General features: G+C 38.6%; 1 non-coding gene across 1 annotated transcript; it reads left to right on the top strand.

Annotated features, from left to right (window-relative positions):
* The first annotated feature begins 1,982 nt into the window (after positions 1-1,982).
* Positions 1,983-2,088, top strand: LOC115934412 (U6 spliceosomal RNA). The gene has a single exon (XR_004070218.1). It is a non-coding gene; the product is annotated as a U6 spliceosomal RNA (small nuclear RNA).
* The last annotated feature ends 20,259 nt before the right edge of the window (positions 2,089-22,347 follow it).

Here is a 22,347-nt window from a genome sequence, read left to right as displayed (position 1 = left end):
ACATTATGTGCAGTTGTATAGCTATTTACATCAACAGACTAAGTCCAATACCAGCTAATGTGTTCTTTCCCAAAGCAGAAGTTGATATTGTCAGACTGTTAATTTTGGCAATTCTGGTTTATGTGTAGTGGTTTCCATTATTGTTTCAGTAGTGTTTCTCTTATTGATGTTATAATGCTTATTTCCCATTTTGATAATCAAGTCAATCTTTATTATTTTTATTGAGGTGTCTGAAATTTTCTTCTTGATTTATGGAAGTTCCCTATCATTTATTCTGTGGCAAATATTTTCTCCAACAATATAGCAGCCCTTTCATTCTTTCCTCTCTCTCATTTTTTGTTGCTAACTTCTTACTTAGAATTCATGACATCTATTCTCTTTCTTACTTTTCAGGTTTTTGTCTTGTTTTAGATTAACATTATGATGGATTCATTAAATAAGTTGATAGTTCTTTTCTTCTATTATCTGGGAGAATTTATGTATATAAATCAATGTGTATTACTTCTAAAACATTTGATAGAATTTTCTGGTAAAACTATCTGGGCCTGAAGTTTTCTTTGCAGAAGAGTTTTAAATTATAGATTTGACTTTTATTTTTCAGTACTTAGGGGACTATTCAGATTTTTCTTTTTTTGCATATTATGGTAATTTTATACACGAGTATGTTAATTTCACCTACATTTTCCAGTTCACTTTTCTTAATATCATCTTTTGACCTTTTAAGTGTCTATAGAATCTATAGTGTTGCATCATTTTTATTCTTAATATTATTTGTGTTAAGTCTCTATTTGTCTTGATAAATCTCATTAGATATTTAGCAGCATATTTATCTTTTCAAAGAACCTTAGTTTTGGCATTGTAGACACATCTCCATTGTATTTTTATTTTCCATTTTATTAATTTATCTTCCTATCGTTATTACTATCTTTTTTCTACATTCTTTTCAGTTTGTTTGTTTGTCTGTTTGTTTGTTTTTGAGACAGAGTTTCTCTCTGTCGCCCACGCTAGAGTGCAGTGGCGCGATCTCGTCTCACTGCAAGCTCCGCCTCCGTGGTTGACGCCATTCTCCTGCCTCAGCCTCCCAAGTAGCCGGGACTACAGGCGCCCCGCTAATTTTTTGTATTTTTAGTAGAGACAGGGTTTCACCGTGTTAGCCAGGATGGTCTCGATCTCCTGACCTCGTGATCCACCCGCCTTGGCCTCCTAAAGTGCTGGGATTACAGGCGTGAGCCACCGCACCCGGCCCATTCTTTTATGTTTTAATGTCCAATGCTGTATTTTCTTTTCCCTCTTATTCTAGAGATAAAGTACTTTTTGGTCCTGAATCCGAACTTAAGATGTTTACCACAGCCTCTGATTCTTGGTGGGTGCTGGACTACAGTTTTTGACTTTGCTGTACATGAATCTGTCAAATGCTTTGTTTGGCTTCTCAGCTTCTCAGTAATCTGTGTAATTGGCATTTGCCTTTAGGAATAATATGGCCTCAACTTCACAATTTCCTTCCATAGTCTTCCCTTCTCTCCCAGATCTTGACCTTGTAATTCCTCTCTGCCTTGAGAGTTCTTTGGTATCACAAAACAGATTTGTTTTTTGTTCCAGATTTTTGTAGTGCTTCTCAGCAAGAATATGGAAATAAACAAATGGATGTACCGTTATGAAAAAAATTTTGATAAAGTTTTGACCAGTTTTTTAAGAAAGCTAATATACTAAATGTCTTGAATATACTGTAACTGTTATTACCAATTAAAATTTTATGGATTATTTTTAAGTGGAACCTCCTTTACTCACAATAAATTAGCTTTTCATAATACTTAAAAACTCGATAATTAATTGCAAAGACTTATTTTCACTAATATAATTCTGAAAAATTTTCAAAATATTACATTTAGGATTTCTAAATGCTGATTTTAAAATTGTTTCTTTGAAAAGAAACAGACTCTTACCATAATTTCTGCAAAAATATTTTAATAATTCAGAAATAAATGCTCACTTTGGCAACACATATACTATAATTGGATAATACAGGGAAGATTAGCATGGCCCCTCTCCAAGGATGACAAGCAAATTCATGAGGCATTTCATGTTTTTTAAGTCCTCAAAGCAATGGCAGCAAAAACAAAAAGTGAGACAAGTGAGACCTAATTAAACTTAACTTCTGCACAGCAAAAGAAATTATCAACAGAGTAAACAGACAACTTACAGATGGGAGAAAATATTTTAAAAACTATGTATTCAACAAAGATCACTAGAATCTATAAGAAACTTAAACAAATTAACAAACAAAAAACAAATAACCTCATTAAAAATAGGCAAAAAACATGGACAGACACACAACAAACATATGAAAAAATGCTAAACTTCACTAACCATCAGAAAAATGCAAATCAAAACCAAAATGAGACACCATCTCACACGAGTCAAAAGGGTTATTACTAAAAAGCCAAGAAACAACAGTTGCTGGTGAGGTTGCTAAGAAAAGAGAATGCTTACATACTGTTCTTAGGAATGTAAATTATTTCAGCTACTCTGGAAAGCAGTTTGGAAATTTCTCAAAGAATTTCAAGCAGAACTACTGATACAGTTAAACTTTGTGTCCCCACCCAAATCTCATCTTGAATTGTAATCCCCATAATCCCCACATGTCAAGGGCAGGACCTTGTGGGAAGTGATTGAATCATGGGGGTGGTTTCTCCCATGCTGTTCTCATGATAGTGGGTGAGTTCTCACAAAATCTGATGGTTTATTATTATTTTTTGAGATGGAGTTTCACTCAGTTGCCAGTTAGAGTGCAGTGGCATGATCTTGGCTCACTGCAGCTTCTGCCTTCCAGGTTCAAACAATTCTCCTGCCTCAGCCTCCTGAGTAGCTGGGATTACAGGCATGTGCCACCACGCCCTACTAATTTTTGTATTTTTAGTAGAGATAGGGTTTCACCTTGTTTACCAGACTGGTCTTGAACCCCTTTCCTCAAGTGATCCACCTGCCTCAGCCTCCCAAAGCACTGGCATGACAGGCATGAGCCACTGTGCCCAGCCAATCTGATAGTTTTATAAGGGGCTCTTCCCCCTTTGTTTATTCACCCATCTCCCTGCTGCCATGTGAAGAAGTTCCATGACTGCTTACCCTTCCACCCTGATTGTAAGTTTTTTGAGGCCTCCCCAGCAATGCAGAACTGTGAGTCAATTAAACCTCCGTTCTTTATAAATTACCAAGTCTCAGGCAGTTCTTCATAGAAGTATGAAAATGGACAAATACAACTACCATTTGAACCAGCAATCTCATTACTGGGTATATACCCAAAGGAATATAAATTATTCTACCATAAAGACATGCACGTATGTTCATTGCAGCACTAGTCACAATAACAAAGACAAGGAGTCATGGTGGATTGGATAAAGGAAATGTGGTACATATATACCAGGAAATACTACACAGCCATAAAAAAGAATGAAATCCTGTCATTTGCAAGCAAAATGAATGAAGCTAGAGGCCATTTTCCTAAGCAAATTAACACAGAAACAAAAAACTAAATACCACACATTCTCACTTATAAATGGAAGCTAACCATTGAGTACTCATGGATATAAGATGGCACCAACAGTTGCTGAAGACTACTGGACGGAACAGGGAAGTGTGAGTGGTAATCACCGAAAAATTACCTATTGAGTACTCTGCTCACTATCTGGGTGATGGGATGCATCATACCCTCAACCTCAGCATCATGCAATATGCCCATGTAAAAAACCTGCATGTGTACCCTCTGAATCTAAAATAAAATTTAAAAGTATTTTTAAAAAGAAATATGTACTATAAATAAATATAACTAGATGAAGACTAAATTCTTCTATACCAATTTACCTGAGAAAATGTTTTAGAGCGATCACTTATACAGAGATGAAATTAATTTTTAAGATTATTTCACTTTTATTATCATTTTTTTCTCACTTCAAAACTGAGATTAAGAGAGAATAAGTGATTTCCATATGTCACACGGCAAATAAATAACAGAGGTGAAATATGCCTCTCTTGACTTCTTCAAACATTCTCAACTGTCTCATCACCTTCCCCACACCTTTAATGCTATGTTCCTGGCTAGTCACTATGCTTTCCCATCCTTGTAGTTGATAATGACATTTGTTGAAAAGGAAAGCAATGCTTATTTTCTTCACTTCTTCAGTTCCTGACTTCACAGTCTGATCTGGTAAGCATCATTCGTATTTCAGGTTTTTGGAATTTTGTCAAAATCAAACAGACAAACAAATAACAAATAGCTTAAATCAATAAGTCAATATATTAAAATTAGAGAATGGATTCTTGCTTTGGCTGAAATGCTGAACAAATTATTTCAGAATTACATTCCAAGTTCAATACTGTGTAATAACTCTCTTCAAATTGTTTAATTTAAAAACAATTTGAAAATAATTTAAAACTATTCTATGTGATTTTTATTCAAAAATATGTAGTATTAATGTGCAAAGTACATTTATACCTTTTTTTAAATTTGTGTAAGCACACCATAAAGCTTTATGACTGTCTTTTCTTTCTAGTTGCCACTTACTTTTCTTTTGTTAAATACGTATAATTTGTTTTGCTATAAATAGTCTATCTTTTGAGCCCAGCCAATATGGTATCTGATTATGGCTCTGACATCAATCAGCAGTGCACTTCTCTGAAGGAAGTGGTGTAGTCTATGTGTAATTCATATTTCCTTTGTGGTGCATGAGTGCCTATACAGTAATTAAAGCAAGCAGCTAGTGAAATCATGGGTTATTAGGAGGAAATGCTTGTGATTAGAATAAAAGATGATTGTTGCATTAATATTTCAGATGGCAGAGTCTGTACGAAAGGAAGCTGTTTCTGAAAGGACTTGGGGATTCTGCCCTTTGGGTGCATGTGCTAATTCCAAACCCCATAACTAAAAACCTAACTACATTAATCCAAATGGGCCTGACTACTTGAGATTCACTGGATGTACAGAGAAGTAAATTGTAGAGTATAATACTGGAAGAGGACAGTGAAATCAATAAATATTGAGCACTTCCATCTATATGTAAAGCAACATGCTAGTTGCTACGGATTAGAGACAGAGATGTAGAATTCTCTGCCTGACCTCAAAGAGCCTGTATTAGCTGGGGAACAAGACCATGTACATGGTTGTAATTGAATATCACAATATAATACTGTATTAATTTTCTATTGCTGCTGTAACAAGTTACCAACAACACATTGGCTTAAAACAACTCAAATGATGATCTTATAGTTACATAGCTTTGAAGCCTCACACAGTTCTCACCAGGCTAAAATCAAGATGTCTGTAAGGCTGCATGTCTTTTTGGAAGCTCTAGGGGAGAATTTATTCCCTTGCCTTTTCCAGTTTCCACAAGCTGTCCACATTATTTTCCTAGAGTTTCCTTCTTCTAACTTCAAAGACAGCAGTATCAAATTTCTATCTGACCTGTCTTTTATCATCTTATCTCCATCTGAAGCCAAAAGGAAATGGTTATCCACTTTAAAGGGCTCATATGATGACATTGGGTCCACCTGGATACTTCAAGATAATCTCTCTACCTGAGTGTTCTTAAACTTACTCATATCTAAAGAGTCCCTTTTGACATGTAAGGTAGTCTATTCACAAGTTCTGGAAATTAGGCCATGGATATTTTGTGGGGAGGGCATTATTCAGCCTACCATAAATATTGAAAGGATAGCTTAAAAATAAAGTTTAAATTAAGATTTAGAGAAAGGGAGAAAGACATCATTGTGAGCAAAATGCTAGGATAAAGGTTTATCAAGATAAGTTCATCTTTGAAAAGTAAACTATTTGCTTCTTGATATTTTCTTCTCCTTTTCAATCAATTTTACTTTTAGAAAATCAATTATTTCAAGATTTTATAAGCTATTACCATGAGTAACAATATTATTTATATTATCTCAATTTATCCCCAAAATAACACTATTAGAGACATATTAGTGTTATCCCTGTTTATGTAGATGAGGAAAAACTAGGTTAAGTAAATTGCCTCGAATCACATATGTTTTAAATATAGAAATTAGAATTCAACTTCACATAATTGACACCTGTGCTCACAAACTTAACCACCATAATCTATACTTCTTATTTTACATTTTCCTTGAAATTTCTAATATTTTTTAATCAGGTTTTTCTAATAGGTGTATATTGCATTTAACACTTTATATTTTGCCACTTTTATATGTTATTTTTCAAATATACTGATTTCTCCTTTCATGTTTATAATATTATTAATTTTTTTCAAAATTTATTTTTCTTTTAATATTTGATCTTGGATCCTTAATTATTTTCTTCAAAAACCTATAAGGTATGAAGTTAATTTCTGAGTTAATTATGATTTGACCAAATCTCACAAATATTCAAAGGCAGTGTTTATATTTTAATTATTTTAAGATAGTTTGTAATTGAATTTATGAAGTTTTCCCTCATGATTATTCATGATTACTACAGAAAAACAAAAATCAAGAAAGCAAAAATAAAATAAACAATCTTATATCTGGATATCTAGAGATCTTAAAACAGTTTGGCTAGTTGTTCGAATAGCAGCTTTTAGGATTTTGGGGGGAAGAGGATGTATATTTACAAAAATAAGATCATATTGAAACTTTTTAACATTTGACTTTTCTTGCAGAAATATATGAAGGATATGTTACTATGTTAACAAAACTATCTTTTTGAATCATCATTTTTGCTAATTGTATAATAGGCCTTTGATGTGGATGTTATTTTTAACTAATTCTCTATAGTGAGACTATGTTTTTCCAACTTCGTATTGCTATAAACAACAAAGTAATGAACATTTATATACTTGTAGCTCTATCAATCTATTAATCCATCATCTATTCATTCTCTCCTTGTATCTATTATTATTTGTCTTTCTGTTTGATTACATAATTTGCAAAGTAACATAGTGTATTGTTAAGCATGTGAGTTTTGGCCTCAGTTTTCCTGGAACTGAATCTCTTCTCCAGTACTCACTCAAAAGGTGAGTTCTAGTTAATCATTTAACCCTTCTGTGTCTCAATTTCCTCATATATAGGTAAGTAATAGTATTGACTTATCGACCTCATGGCATTGTGGTAAAGATTAAATATATTTACCACATTTAACATATTCACATTATATGGTAATATGGGACTGCTAACATTATATGATTTCAACTCAGAAGATGTTTAAAAGATGACTTCTACTAAAAGAAGCTTCTCATTAAAAAAAAAAAAACAGCATTAGCGTTCAAGGTATTTTTTTTTTCTTTCATGATTTTAGACATTGAATCAGAAGACCAGTTCTAAGGCAATATTTTGTGTAACAGAGAAGGAAGAGATGGAATATTTTACCACATTGGAAATAACAGAAAAAGCAGTAAAATGAAAATCTAGACATAGCTCATTAATACTCAATATATCTCTCTAATTTTTCTGTCGTTTTCAACCCAGTTAGTGCCCATATTATACTACGTGTATAATGTCATCTTATGGAGTCATTTCAACTCTCTCTGTACAAGCATTAGGAAAATTTTAATTAAAATTAAAGCTGTACTTCAATTAATAAAATCATTGCATTAATAAAGGTTGCTTGTATTAAAGAAGGGCAAAAATAACATCTGTCTTTTTTTTTGTTAATACTATTAGTACACTCAGCCATTGAATAGAGTCCAAGTGAATATTGTCTGCTGGCTAGCTCTCCTCTCAAGAGCAGTTATAAAATTTCTGTAGATAGAATATGTTTTGGAGAAATCACCTATAATGAGAAGTTTATGCCATGAGTCCCCCCTAGTAATCTGAATAAACATTTCTTGAATTGAATATAATTTATTGCCAAGTGGTTGACTGGTCTATTGTTGTGGGTGAACTGTGGACAACTTCTGGAGACAGAGTGATTCACTGACATTGGGCAGGCTGTGAATCTAAACATGGTTATATTCATATGTAGTTCTCATCAATTTCAGCATCAGATAACAAAATGCAAAGCCTTTGTGGCTGAGCTATTCTCTAATTTAATTTTACTTAATGAACTAAACTTGAAAAAGAAAAATGCTGTGAAATGAAAGACATTTAAGGAGAAAGAGTATAAGCAAAGAGTATAAAAGGAAATCCCAGGTTTTTTTCCTAAATAATACAGCTGAACCTTGAGTATAGACCTAATGCTTTTCTGTGTCATCATCTTTCTTATGTTAACTTTGGGCCAGTGAGGTACATCTATTTTATTTCTTAGTTGTGATGTTTAATATTGAGTGTCAACTGACTGGATTGAAGAATGCAAAGTATTGATCCTGGGTGTGTGTGTGAGGGTGTTGCCAAAGGAGGTTAACGTTTGAGTCAGTGGAGTGAGAAAGGCAGACCCACCCCCAATCTGGGTGGGTACCAACTAATAAATCAGCTGTCAGCATGGCCAGAATAAAAGCAGGCCATGGAAAGATTAGACTGACTAAGTCTTCTCGCCTCCATCTTTCCCCCATGCTGGATGCTTCCTGCGCTTGAACATCGGACTCCAAGTTCTTCAGCTTTTGGACTCTTGGACCTACACCAGTGGTTTGCCAGGGGCTCTTGGGCCTTTGGCCACAGACTGAAGGCTGCACTGTCGGCTTCCCTTCTTTTCTGGTTTTGGAACTCAGACTGGCTTCCTTGCTCCTCAGCTTGTAGACAGCCTATTGTGGGACTTCACCTTGTGATCCTGTGAATCAATACTCCTTAACAAACTTCCTTTCATATATACATTTATCCTATTAGTCCTGTCCCTCTAGAGAACCCTGATTAATATAAACTTTGGTGCCAGGATTAGTTCTAAAGGAACAGAATTTTAAGGATGGAGATTTTTAGTTGTTTTGGGGGTTTCTGGAGTTGGCTGCTTAATATGATTAGACCTCAAAATGCTAAGGACTCTACTTCTAATAGCATGGAGAACACTGATAGTTCTTGGGGTGAACTGGTTAGAGAGTTATGCAAAATAAATGCATTTGATACTCCTGATTCACCGCTCATGAGAGATAATGAGTTTAGCGATTTTATGCATACCTTTGACCATATGTAGAGAACAAAGGAATATAATGAAGTTGTTTGGTTGCTCCTAAGTTCAGCGGACAAAGGGATGAAAGAAAATGATGAACTTAGAGATTCTGTCTTTCAGCTCCAGAAGCACATACTGAGCCTCAAATCTTCTAAGACTGCCCTGAGTAAGAGTCTTATCTCCTGAAGAGAAAGGGCTGAAATGGTGGAAAATCAGACACAAGCTCTTATTGTGCAAGTGGCTGACCTGCAACAAAAGATGTACATATAGCTTCGCCATGTGTCCACTGTTAAAGTGAGAGCGTTGATTGTTAAAGAATGGGACCCTGCAACCTGGAATGGCGCCCTGTGAGAGGACCCTGATGAGGCTGGGGGCACTGAGGTCCTAAATTCTGATGAGACTTTTTTGCCAGAGGAAACAGCCTCCCCACACCCAGTGGTAGAACATTGGCTTCATCACCCATGCTGCCATCAGCTTTCCCACCTTTGTCTGAGGAGATTAACCATGCGCTGCCTAGGGCAACAGTGATGGCCTCCCCTGAGGCACTTGATAGGCAAGACAATGCCGAATCTCCTCAGGAACCACCCCCAACACCTCTGTCTGCTTCTAGACCTATAACTAGACTCAAGTCCCAGCAGGCCACTAGAGGTAAGGCTCAGAGTGTGTCCCACAAGGAGGTGCACTATACTCCGAAAGAATGTTTGAGTTTACTAATTTATATAAGCAGAAATCTGGAGGGCAGGCATTGGAATGGATATTAAGGGTGTGGGATAATGGTGGAAGGAACATAAAGTTGGATCAGGCTGAATTTATTGATATGGCCCCACTAAGTCGGGACTCTGCGTTAAATGTTGCAGTTTGGGGAGTTAAAAAGGTTATAATAGTTTATTTGCTTGGTTAGCTCGAATATGGATTAAAAGCTCACTTCACTCTGAGTGAGCTGGAAATGCCTGACCTCGATTGGTTTAATGCAGAGGAAGGGATCCAAAGGCTTACGGAGATTTGGATGCTGGAGTGGATTACTTACTTTAGACTTACTCATCCCAGCTGGGAGGGTCGAGAAGACATACCCTTCAACAATATTTATGAAATAGATTTGAGAGGGCAGCATCTGCATCCTTGAAGAGCTCTGTGATGGCTCTTTTCTGTATGCCAGTTCTTACAGTGGGAACTGCAGTCACTCAACTACGAAATTTAAATGTAAGGGGAATAATTGGATCCCAAGGTATCAGGGGCCAAGTGGGGGCACTCAACCCTCATAGGCAAAGTGGGCATAGCTACCATAATGGACAGCAGAGACAAAGCAACAATCAGAATAGTCTGACTCATGCACAGCTCTGGCATTGGCTAATTAATAATGGTGTTTCTAGAAGTGAAATAGGTAGGAAGCTTACTGCATTCTTACTTAAATTATATAAGTAAAAAACTTCCAGGCTGAGTGGACAAAATACTAATTTGAATTATAAAAACAGAGAATCTTGGGCCCCTCAATCAATTTCCAGACTCGAGCCAGTTTACAGACACAGAATGCCTCGAATGAAGGGGAGATCATGCCTCTTTGAGGAAGGAACCCACTACACTGCCAACAATTCATGCAGTGATCTTTCTGCCATCCTTCCCCAGGGAGACCTCTGGCCTTTTACCACAGTAACATTCCCCTTGGATAAAGGGGAATGATCAGACTTTTGGGGGACTACTGGATGCTGACCGTGAGCTGACGCTGATTCCAGGGACTCCAAAATGTCACTGTGCTCCTCCAGTTAAAGTAGGGGCTTATGGAGGTCAGGGAATTAATGGGGTTTTAGCTCAGGTCCAACAGACAGTAGGTCTGATGGGTCCCTGGACTCATCTTGTAGCCATTTCCCCAGTGCCAGAATGCAGAGTTGGCATAGATGAGCTTAGCTTCTGGCAGAACCCCACATTGGCTCTCTAACTGGTAGGATGAAGACTATTAAGGTGGGAAATGTCAAATAAAAGCCATTAGAGCTGTCTCTATGTAGAAAACTAGTAAGGCAAAAACAAGATCACATCCCTAGAGGGACTGCGGAGATCAGTGCCATCATCAAGGACTTGAAAGATACGGGGTGGTGCTTCCCATCACATCCCTTTCAACTCTCCTATTTGGTCAGTGCAGAAGACAGATGGATCTTGGAAATTGACTATGGATTATCCTAAGTTTAACTAAGTGATGATTCCAATTGCAGCTGCTGTATCAGATGTGGTTTCATTGCTTGAGCAAATTAACACATCTCCTGGCACCTGGTATGCAGCCATTGATTTGGCAAATCATTTTTTCTCCATTCCTGTCCATAAGGTCCCCGAGAAGCAATTTGCCAATTTGCCTTCAGCTGGCAAAGCCAGTAATATACAATCACTGTCCTACCTCAGGGGTATATCAACTCTCCAGTTTAGTGTCATAATCTAGTTAGCAGAGATCTTGACCTCTTTTCCCTCCCACAAGATATCACACTGGTCCATTACATTGATGACATTATGCTGATTGGATTGAGTGAGCAAGAAGTAGCAACACACTGAACTTACCAGTGGGACATCTGCGCGTGAGAGGATGGGAAATAAATCTGACTAAAATTCACGGAACTTCTACCTCAGTAAAATGTCTCTGGGTTCAGTGATATGGGGCTTGTCAAGATATTCCTTCTAAGGTGAAGGACAAGTTGCTGCATTTGGCCCCTCCTACAACCAAGGAAGAGACATAACATTGGCTGGGCACTGTGGCTCACCCCTGTAATCCCAGCACTTTGGGAAGCAGAGGCAGGCGGATCATGAGGTTAGGCAATTGAGACCAGCCTGGCCAACACAGTGAAACCCCATCTCTACTTAAAAAACAAAACAAAACAAACAAACAGAAACACAAAAATTAGCCAGGTGTGGTGCCACACACCTGTAGTCCCAGCTACTCAGCAGGCTGAGGCAGAAGAATTGCTTGAACCTGGGAGGCGGAGGTTGCAGTGAGCTGAGACCATGCCAATGCACTACAGCCTGGGTGACAGAGTGAGACTCCACCTCAAAAAAAGAAAAAAAAAAAAGAGGCATAACGTCTAGTGAGCCTATTTAGATTTTGGAGGAAACACAATCCTCATTTGGGTCTGTTACTGGCGCATTTATCCACTGACCCTAAAAGCTGCCAGTTTTGAGTTGGGTCCAGAATAGAAGACTCTGCAACAGGTCCAGGTTACTGTTCAAATTTCTCTGCAACTTGGGCCATATGACTAAGTAGATCCAATGTGCTTGAGGTGTCAATGGCAGATAGGGATGCTGTTTGATAGGCCCCCGTAGGTGAATCACAGTGGAGGCCTTTAGAATTTTGGAGCAAGGCCCTGCCATCTTCTGCAAATAACAACTCTCCTTTTGAAATACAGCTCTTGGCCTGTTACTGGGCTGTGGTAGAAACTGAACATTTGACGATGGGTCATCAAGTCTCCATACGACCTGAACTGCCTATCATGAACTGAGTGCTTTCTGAACTGTCTAGCCATAAAGTAGGTGTATACAGCAGCATTACTTTATCAAATGGAAGTGGTATGATCAGGCTTGAGCAGTTCCTGAGGGCACAGGTAAGTTACATAAGAAAGTGGCTCAAATGCCCATGGTCTCCACTCCTACCACTCTGCCTTCTCTCCCCAAGCCCGCACCAGTGGCCTCATGGGGAGTTTCCTATGATCAGCTGACAAAGCAAGAGAAGGCTAGGGCCTGTTTCACAGATGGTTCTGCATAATATGCAGGCATAACCAGAAATTGGACAGCTACAGCACTACAGGCCTTTTCTAGGACATCCCTGAAAGACAGTGGCAAAAGGAAATTTTTACAATGGGCAGAACTTCAAGCACTGCATCTGTTTTTGCACTTCGCTTGCAAGGAGAAGTGGCCACATGTGTGATTATGTACTGATTCTTGGGCTGTAGCCAATGGTTTGACTGGATGGTCAGGGACTTGGAAGAAGCATGATTGGAAAATTGGCGACAAAGAAATTTGGGGAAGAGGTACGTGGAAGGAACTCTCTAAGTGGTCAACTCTGTAGATATTTGTATCTCATGTGTGTGCTCACCAAAGGGTGACCTCCGCAGAAGAGGATTTTAATAATCAAGTGGATAGGATGACTTATTCTGTGAACACTACTCAGCCTCTTTCCCCAGCCACCCCTGTCACCATTGCTTAATGGGCCCATGAACAAAGTGGCCATGGTGGCAATGACAGAGGTTACACGTGGGATCAGCAACATGGACTTCCACTCACCAAGGCTGACCTTGCTATGGCCACTGCTGAGTGCCCAATTTGGCAGCAGCAGAGACAAACACTGAGCCTTCGATATGGCACCATCCCTTCGGGTGATTAGAAAGCTGCTTGGTGACAGGTTGATTATATTGGGCCTGTTCATCATAGAAAGGGCAGTGGTTTGTCCTCACTGGAATAGACACTTACTCCCGATATGGGTTTACCTATCCTGCACACAATGCTTCTGCCAAGACTACAATCTGTGGATTCACAGAATGCCTTATCCACTGTCATGGTGTTCCACACAGCATTGCCTCTGACCAAGGCACTCACTTTATGGCTAAAGAAGTGTGGCAGTGGGCTCATGCTCATGGAATTTACTGGTCTTACCATGTTCCCCATCACCCTGAAGCAGATGGTTTGATAGAAAGGTGGAATGGCCTTTTGAAATCAATTACCAAACCAACTAGGTGACAATACTTTGCAGGGCTGGGGCAAAGTTCTCCAAAAGGCCATGTATGCTCTGAATCAGCATCAAATATATGGTGCTGTTTCCCTCACAGTCGGAATTCACAGGTCCAGGGATCAAGGGGTGAAATTAGAAATGGCACCATTTAACATCACCTTTAGTGACCCACTAGCAAAATTTTTGCTTCCTGTTCTGACAACATTATGTTCTGCTGGCCTAGTTCCAGAGGGAAGAATGCTGCCACCAGTAGACACAATGATTCCATTAAATTGGAAATTACAATTGCCACCTGGACATGTTGGGCTTCTCCTATCTCTAAGTCAACAGGGTAAGAAGAGAGTTACAGTGTTGGCTGGGGTGACTGACCTGAACTATGAAGATGAAATCAGTCTACTACTCCACAGTGGAGGTAAGGAAGAGTATGCATGGAATACAGGAGATCCATTAAGGCATCTCTTAGTATTACCATGCTGTGTGATTAAGGTCAATGGAAAACGGCAACAGCCCAATCCAAGCAGGACTACGAATGGCCCAGACCCTTCAGGAATGAAGGTTTGGGTCACTCCATCAGGTAGAAAACCACAACCAGAAGAGGTGCTTTTTGAAGGCAAAGGGAATACAGAATGGGTAGTAGAAGATGGTAATTATCAATACCAGCTATGACCATGTGACCAGTTGCAGAAACAATGACTGTAATTGTCATGAGTATTTCCTTTTTCTTTTGTTAAGAACATATTTGTGCATTTATACACCTGTAATAAGAAAATATCTTCATTTTATTTCCTTTATCATGTGACATAAGATTTATTGACTTCATATCAGCATTTAAGTGTTTATAACTTTATGTAATAGCATTTAGGTTAAGGATTAGTGTGCTTCCAGTTGTGCGAAGGATAGCTGTATTACGTTAGGCATAATTAAGAGCTTATTATTGTCTTTATTTGAGGATTATGTATTATTTCAGGACATTCATATGGGTTCAAGTTGATCAGATGAACTTGTGATGGTTAATATTGAGTGTCAACTTGATTGGATTGAAGGATGCAAAGTATTGTTCCTGAGTGTGTCTGTGAGGGTGTTGCTAAAGGAGATTAACATTTGATTCACTGGGCTGGGAGAGGCAAGCCCACCCTCATTCTGATTAGACGGTGTACATCATCTAATCAGCTGCCAGCGTGGCTAGAATAAAGCAAGCAGGAGAAGATAGAAGAGCAGAATTAGAGTCTTCCAGTCTTCATCTTTCTCTTTTTCTAGATGCTTCCTGCCCTCACACATCAGACTCCCAGTTCTTTAGCTTTTGGACTCTTAGGCTTAGACTCGTGGTTTGCCAGGGGCTCTCCGGCCTTTGGCCACAGACTGAAGGCTGCACTGTTGGCTTTCCTACTTTTAAGGTTCTGGGACTCAGACTGATCCACCACTGGCTTTCTTGCTCCTCAGCTTGCAGACAGCCTATCATGGGACTTTACCTTGTGATCATGTGAGTCAATTCTCCTTAATAAACTCCCTTTCATATATACACTTATACATATATTCTGTTAGTTATGTCCCTCTAGAACCCTGAGTAATACAGAAGTGTAGTGACTGTATTTAAACTTAGTTTTATTATTAACACTGAATATTCTTTTATGATCATAAAAAATACTAAATATGGGAATTATACCTTCACACAAAATGATATCATGATATGTCCCACTGAGGACTGATAGTATAAAATGTGCTTTGGAAGAATTATCTTTTCATCTGGCACGCTGAAGCAAGAGGACACTGAAGTAGACCATGTCATACAGCAGCAACATCAGAGTTTATCACACTAAATTAACATTTTACAGTAAAACAATCAATTGGGCTTATAGCTTTCTTTTTACTGAAGTGTAAAGCTTTTTAAAGTTATATAACAGCAATAAACTAATGGGTTTAGAGCTAGTTTTCTATTTGTATGTATCAAAGAAATAATTTAACCAAGTCAACACTAAATTTATTTTATTCAAAAAGAGTCCAAACATCAATTAACTTAGAAACTAACAAGACCATTGTATTACATGTAAAAGAAATTCCTAATAGATTCTGTGGCTCCAAATGATGTCTGGGAACTTTAGACGAGACACTTCAACTCAAAATGTGAAAAACTATATCTAATCTGTGTTTTTTGGTAATTTCCTTTTTTCCCCTTCATTAATATACAATTGTTCTGTGTCCCATTTGCTTTGGGTTTCTATGCTACCTAACATAATAAATTTATCCTTGCCAGAAATTTCAGTCCAATAACTGCAGGGAATGGAGATTTTAGAAAGACCTCTTGTTACCATTACTAGAAGCATGCTTTCTAGTTCATGTATTTCACTGATACCATATCAGTACAAAGGTATACAGAATCAGCTTATATCCATCAACTGCAAGGAAAAGAAAACAACCATAGGTGGGTTAAATGAAAAGATGATATATCAGGAGTCTATGAGATGACAATAAGCCAAATTTCTGGTTTTAGAATGAAAAAACTAAAAAAAGAAAAAAAAAATAGAGAGACCAAAAGAACCATATCAGGTATCTAGGCTGGGAATGAGAACAATAACTTCAGAATATCACAGTTGAACTGAATGCATTCTTTTTAACCATGTTCTGGTTATTGTGTCTTCATTTAAAACTCCAATACTTAGCAGCTTACATTTTTGTTTTGTTTTGTTTTTGAGATGGAGTCTTCTCTCTTGCCCAGGCTAGAGTGCAAAGGTATGGTCTCGGCTCGCTGCAACCTCAGACTTCCAAGTTCAAGCAATTCTCCTGCCTCAGCCTCCCCAGTAGCTGGGATTACAGGTGCCTGTCAACACGCCTGGCTAATTTTTGTATTTTTAGTAGAGACAGAGTTTCATCATGTTGGCCAGGCTGGTCTTGAACTCCAGACCTCAGGTGTTCCACCTGCCTGGGCCACCCAAAGTACTGAGATTATAGGCATGAGCCACTGCAGCCGGCCACAGAATTTTTAATCATCTTGTGAAGTCTGTATGTCATTAATTCAAACTAAGAAAATCATTTTTCTCTGCCCCCTCCCCTCATGTTGAGACCTTAGCTGGAAAGACTCATCAGCGAGGTGGGGTGAGCACTCTATGGCTGGATGCTGAAAGTATCTGGAGACATCTTCCCTCTCAACAGACAGTTGATGCTAGCTATAGGCTCAGACCTCAGCTGGGCTTTTCATCTGGATCATCTTCATAAGGCCTCTCTATGTGGCCTGGACTTCCTCATAGCATCGTGTGGCCTCAAGATAGTCAGATATTTTAAGTGGCCTCTGAAGATGCAGTACAAAATGTCCAAAGAGAAAAGGCAGAAGATTTTCTGTTTTTAATAACCTAGTCTGAAATGTCGCATAATGTCATCTCTACAATATTGGGTATTAAAAGAGTTAGTCACAATCCCTTCTAGATTCAGGGGGAAAAGACATAGTCATCACTTTTCAAAGACTTGTTGCCATGATCACATAGCATGTAGAAGACCATGAGGAATGAGAGATGTTGTCATGGTCACCTGTGGAAAATATCACCTGCCAACAACTTTTTTTATCTATATACTAGCACATATTTTATTCTAGTGGGCATATGAATGGACATGTTTTATCTCTATGTGTTTCTGTTCAGGATCCCACCTTTTTTTTTTCAACCAGGAAGAAGGTGCTTTGTGGAGAAGTGGATCTGCAGAGTTAGAGAAAGGAATGCATCAAAGGGAAATGGAAACTGGAGGAAACACTGAGAAAAGACTTGGAATCCAATGTGCCTTTTTGTATAGAAGTCACAGCAGCAAGGACTACAGACCATGCACAGTGAAACTATGAACTTTGTAAGATTTCTTAAAACTCCAAATGCCCCTGTGTTTGTCCTTGTATTATCTTCTGACTGTTTCCCCAAAGGAATATGCAGTAAAAACTTGAAAACCAAAAGGATATGTATTTGTTTTTGAATGCACCAAGAAAATTTTGAGCTGGAGAAAGGATAAACCACTGAGGAGGCAAATGTGGGAGGGAAAGGAGCCCCAAGGGAATGACTGTGTAGTGTCTATAGTTAAAGAGGAAGGAAAAGCAGACTGGGTCCATGGGGACCACACAAGGAAAAAGAAAAGAACGGAAAACTTGTCTTCACCTTAGATAAACCCTGGGGATTTTACCATCTGAAATCCCTAGTAGAATGGTATGGCTTAAAGCGAGCCTGTTGTAACTATAGCAGCTAAATAAACACTAGTTCCAAAAAATTAAGAAAAAAAAAATGAAAAGTGTCAGGATGGAAACCAGGACTGTTTGCAGTGACCAATAAAGTATTGTGGGTTTTTTTTTTTTTTCTGGCCCTTTCATTAGTTCTACTTGTCTATTTTCTTGTTTCTCTCTCAGTTGTATATACTCCTCACTTTTATACTGTGCTTATTTTTGTCATGTTTAGCATTTGCTTCTTTTTTTACATTTAGTGAAAAAAATAAAGGGAAAGAAAAAAACTCAAAGATCATCTAATTCAACACTCTCATTTTAACCAAAAGAAAGCTCGAGGGAGATAGGAACACGATCAGTGTTAACAGGGATTATTGGTAGTAGCAGAGTTGGGGATGAACGTTGCTCTGCTGACTCTTCGTGTGTTTCCCACTATATGAGACTGCCTTTCAGCCTGCGCTGATGCTGAAATTTCAGTTAAGAACAATTGCAAAAGTATCAAAAGGTCCTTGTGTCAATCTGAGTTGTCAGGGAAGCTGATACCAAGATAGAACGAAAGGCATGAGATTTACTGGGGGAGACACCAATGAAGAATAAAGGAGAGCAGAACAAAAAAGAGAGAGAGAAATGGCTTAGACCACAATGACTATCTGACACTAGGAATAAGACAGAGGGAATGAAGGAAGAGACTCGAACTGCTATGGAACTGTGAGAAAATCTCAGCCAGGTTCATAGGGAGTCCCAAAGAGGAGTCCCAAAGAGGAGTCCCACGTTAAGCAGAAATGTCTCTGCTTTAATATCATCAGTCATTGCTCAGTCATTGGCTAGGAGTTCAAATGTGGGGAGCAGTGGGAACACTGAATGGATCCCCAGCTTCTGGGACCTGGTAGTTTTGGTTCACTATGCTCTGTACAGTAGTGTAATGAACCAAAACTCTGTGAACTTCATATTGCCTTAATCCTACCCTGCTTAATAATTTTGCTTCTCTATCCCACTACCATGTCTTCAGAAGTTGAAGTCCACACTTGCAGGTTCTGTCTTGTAGTAGATCTAACTCGTATACTCCTATGACTGCCTCGATTCCCTCGTATACAACTTACTTTAAATGGGTCTGTAGTAAGATGAGTGATTATATTTGCTGTCTATTGCTATCTAACAAATTACCACAAAAATAGTGGCTTAAAAAACTTGCATTTATTTCACAGTTTCTGTGGGTCAGGAATCTGAGTACAATTTACCTAGGCCCTCTGCAAGGCCACAATCTCTGTTGGCTGGGGCTGGTTTCTCATCTGAGTTTCCATTGGGGAAGGATTTTCCTCCAATATTGTATGGCTGCTGAGTGAATACAGGTCTTCACAGTTTGTGAGATTGAAAGCCTCAGTTTTTTGCTGGCTGTTAAGTTTTTTGTTTGTTTGTTTGTTCTTTTTTTTTTTTTTTTGAGACTAAGTCTTGCTCTGTCACCCAGGTTGGAGTGCAGTGGCGAGATCTTGGCTCACTGTAACCCCTGCCTCCTGGGGTCAAGCAATCCTCTCGCCTCAGCCTCTCGAGTAGCTCAGATTACAGGCGCCTGCTACCCCGCCTGGCCAATTTTTGTATTTTTAGTAGAGACAGGGTTCACCATATTGGCCAGGCTGGTGTCGAACCCCTGACCTCAAGTGGTCCACTCGGCTCAGCCTCCCAAAGTGCTGGGATTATAGGCGTTAGCCACCATGCCTGGCCTTGGCTGTTGGTTATTGACTGTTCTCAGTTCCTTATCATGTAGCCTTTTTCTTATGGCAGCTGGCAACATGACAGCTTGCCTCTTCAAAGCTAGCAAAGAGACAGTTTTCTAGCAAGATAGACATTCCTATCTTATGAAATATGATCATGTATATGTAATATTCTGTGCTGTATTCTGTTGGTTAGAAGCAAATCATAGGTCACACTCATACTGAAGGGGAGGGGAAGATAGCAAGGCCTGAGTACCAAGAGATGAAGATAGTTGGGGTCACTTTAGAATCTGTCTGCTACAGTGGGAAACTGTTTATTGGGCCAGAAGGACTGCTGAGCATTTGGGTTCACCCTTCTGAGACTAAAACCTTGAAGAAGATAATCATGAGTGTCCAGCACCTCAAATTATCTTGAACATTCTTGAAAAGGACTGTCCTACAAGATCAGTGCATTCATTTATTGTATGGTGTATACATTATCAGAGTGGATCTCATGAGGAATCTCATACTTAGGAGATGGTGATTATGTGAGTTTTCTGAGAACTGAAGACATTTATTCTTGTTCGTTATACTCCAGGCTGCCAAAATACTCTTTCTCCTGGATTCATGTAAACTTAAGCAAGGCATTTAACTTTCTTGAGTCTCAGTTTCCACATTCTAACATTCTCCTGCTCCCATCTTAGAGGTTTAAGCTAATTCTCTCATCTATGAATGTTCTCTGCAGATACATGCATGACTTTTCCATCCCTTTCTTCAGGTCACTGCACAAAAGACATTCTCTCAATGAAGTGTCATCCATCCGTTTATTTAATATTGCAACCCAACCCTCCCTGCAGCAGACCTGGTTTTCTTTACTCTGTTCAACTTTTGCTTTACTCTGTTCAACTTTTGCTTTACTCTGTTCAACTTTTGCTTTTCCCACCATGCTTATTATTTTCTAGTACACGGTATATCATTACTGATTTATTAGGGTTCTTGTTTCTTCTTTGTCTTGCTATGATTTCTAGAATATAAGCTTCATGATTGCAAAGATCTTTTTACTTTTGTTTGTTTACGTATCTCAAGTACAACTAAAGAAAAATTACCTGTAGAGTCAGTTTAATCCTTTAAAAAACTCTCTGTAATAGATATTATCATTATTCCCTTCAGCCTACAAATGAAGAAACCTGTCAAACAGAGGTTAAACAGTTTACTCTGATGATTCAAGTAATAGTTGGCATAGTCTAAGATCAGGTGCAGACAGTCTGACTACAGAATCTGAGCTCATAAAACCAGGCAATAGTGCCTTGCACTGAAAGAAAGGTAAACCTACATGCAAACCTTGAACTTTATTCCGCCTGTGAATATGAAACCAACCTTGCTTAATAATTTTGCTTCTTTACCCCATTACTATGTCTTCGGGGTTTAATTCTACGCTTTCAGAATTTGTAGAAAAATACAAATAACAGCAAACAATTCCTTCACAGAGATGTATATTTTGCTTTGTATTGTTGAATTTTCCCCTGGAAGAATATGAGCATTATCTCCTCCACCCCCAAGAATTCTATCATTTTTTTCAGCGACTGAAAATATTAAAACTTGACAGGAAGCAAATACTATTAATAAGAATCTTTTGGTACATCTTCCTGGTTAACATGACACATTAGCATGGAGAATAACTGAACAGATTTAAGTAAATGACTGTTCAGAGGTTCTCAGATCTCTTTATAGATCTCTTTATTTGGTGTAGTTTATTATCCTCAATGGATTTTACTCTCTTTCACTAAGATACTCCTTTCGAGTTACGTTTCACATCAAAATCTGTGTCAAAATCATCTTATTGACCCTGAAAGAAGCTACAAAAATAAAATGATAATTGACATGATTAATCAGGAAATATCTAGACAAGTATGTTGCTATTTAGGAAGCTTTCAGAAAAAAAAAAAAATCGCAAGATACTTTTCCTAATACCCAACTACAAATCATGAAAGTTGCAATAGAAGAGTGCTGGGTTAGGGGACAGAGGACCCAAGCCTGACACTGTCTTATGGTGTGGCCTCCTGTCAGTAACTTTTCCTTTCTGTGCCTAGGATATTGCATCATTGAAGAGAGTTATAGTATGGCCTCTATTGTACCTTCTAGGCCTAGTAAGCTCTATGAGTCCCTGGATATGTTATGAACTCATAGTAACCTGAGACATTCGCCTTCAATAATGAAGTACTATGAAACAGCATTCCTCACTGAGACTAATTTGGACAGTAAATTTGACTCTAGAATCTGAGTATGCCTTAAGAACCGATGAACAGATGGCTCCCAGTTGTCTATTTGGTTCATTTTCTTTACACGGATGGTGGAAAGGACCTGAGGATGACAGTTGTGTGCATTTCTCCCATATGGTAACAGTTGGCCATGACCAACAATAACATTATGTAACAAACCACTCTAAAACTCAATGGCTTAGAAAAAGAAGCATTGATTCACATGCTCAGGAGGCTGATGCAGTTTGGCTAATCTAAGCTGGCTCCTCTGGGCAATCTACTTCAGACTGTGGGTCAGCTGGACCTGTCTCCAGGTAGGTTGGGTGTCAATTTACCCCACGAGTGTTTGTTATAGACACCAGGTTGATAGGGCATCAATTACTAGGAGAAGCTCTTCTCACGGCAGATCCCTGGGACACAAGAAACAAGCCAAATCTTGTAAGGTCATTTAAGGCCTCTACCTCTGTCACATAGGCCAA

Source organism: Gorilla gorilla, chromosome 3 (genome assembly GCF_029281585.2).
Source record: "Gorilla gorilla gorilla isolate KB3781 chromosome 3, NHGRI_mGorGor1-v2.1_pri, whole genome shotgun sequence".
Taxonomy (NCBI): domain Eukaryota; kingdom Metazoa; phylum Chordata; class Mammalia; order Primates; family Hominidae; genus Gorilla; species Gorilla gorilla.
This window is presented reverse-complemented; position numbering and strand designations above follow the sequence as displayed.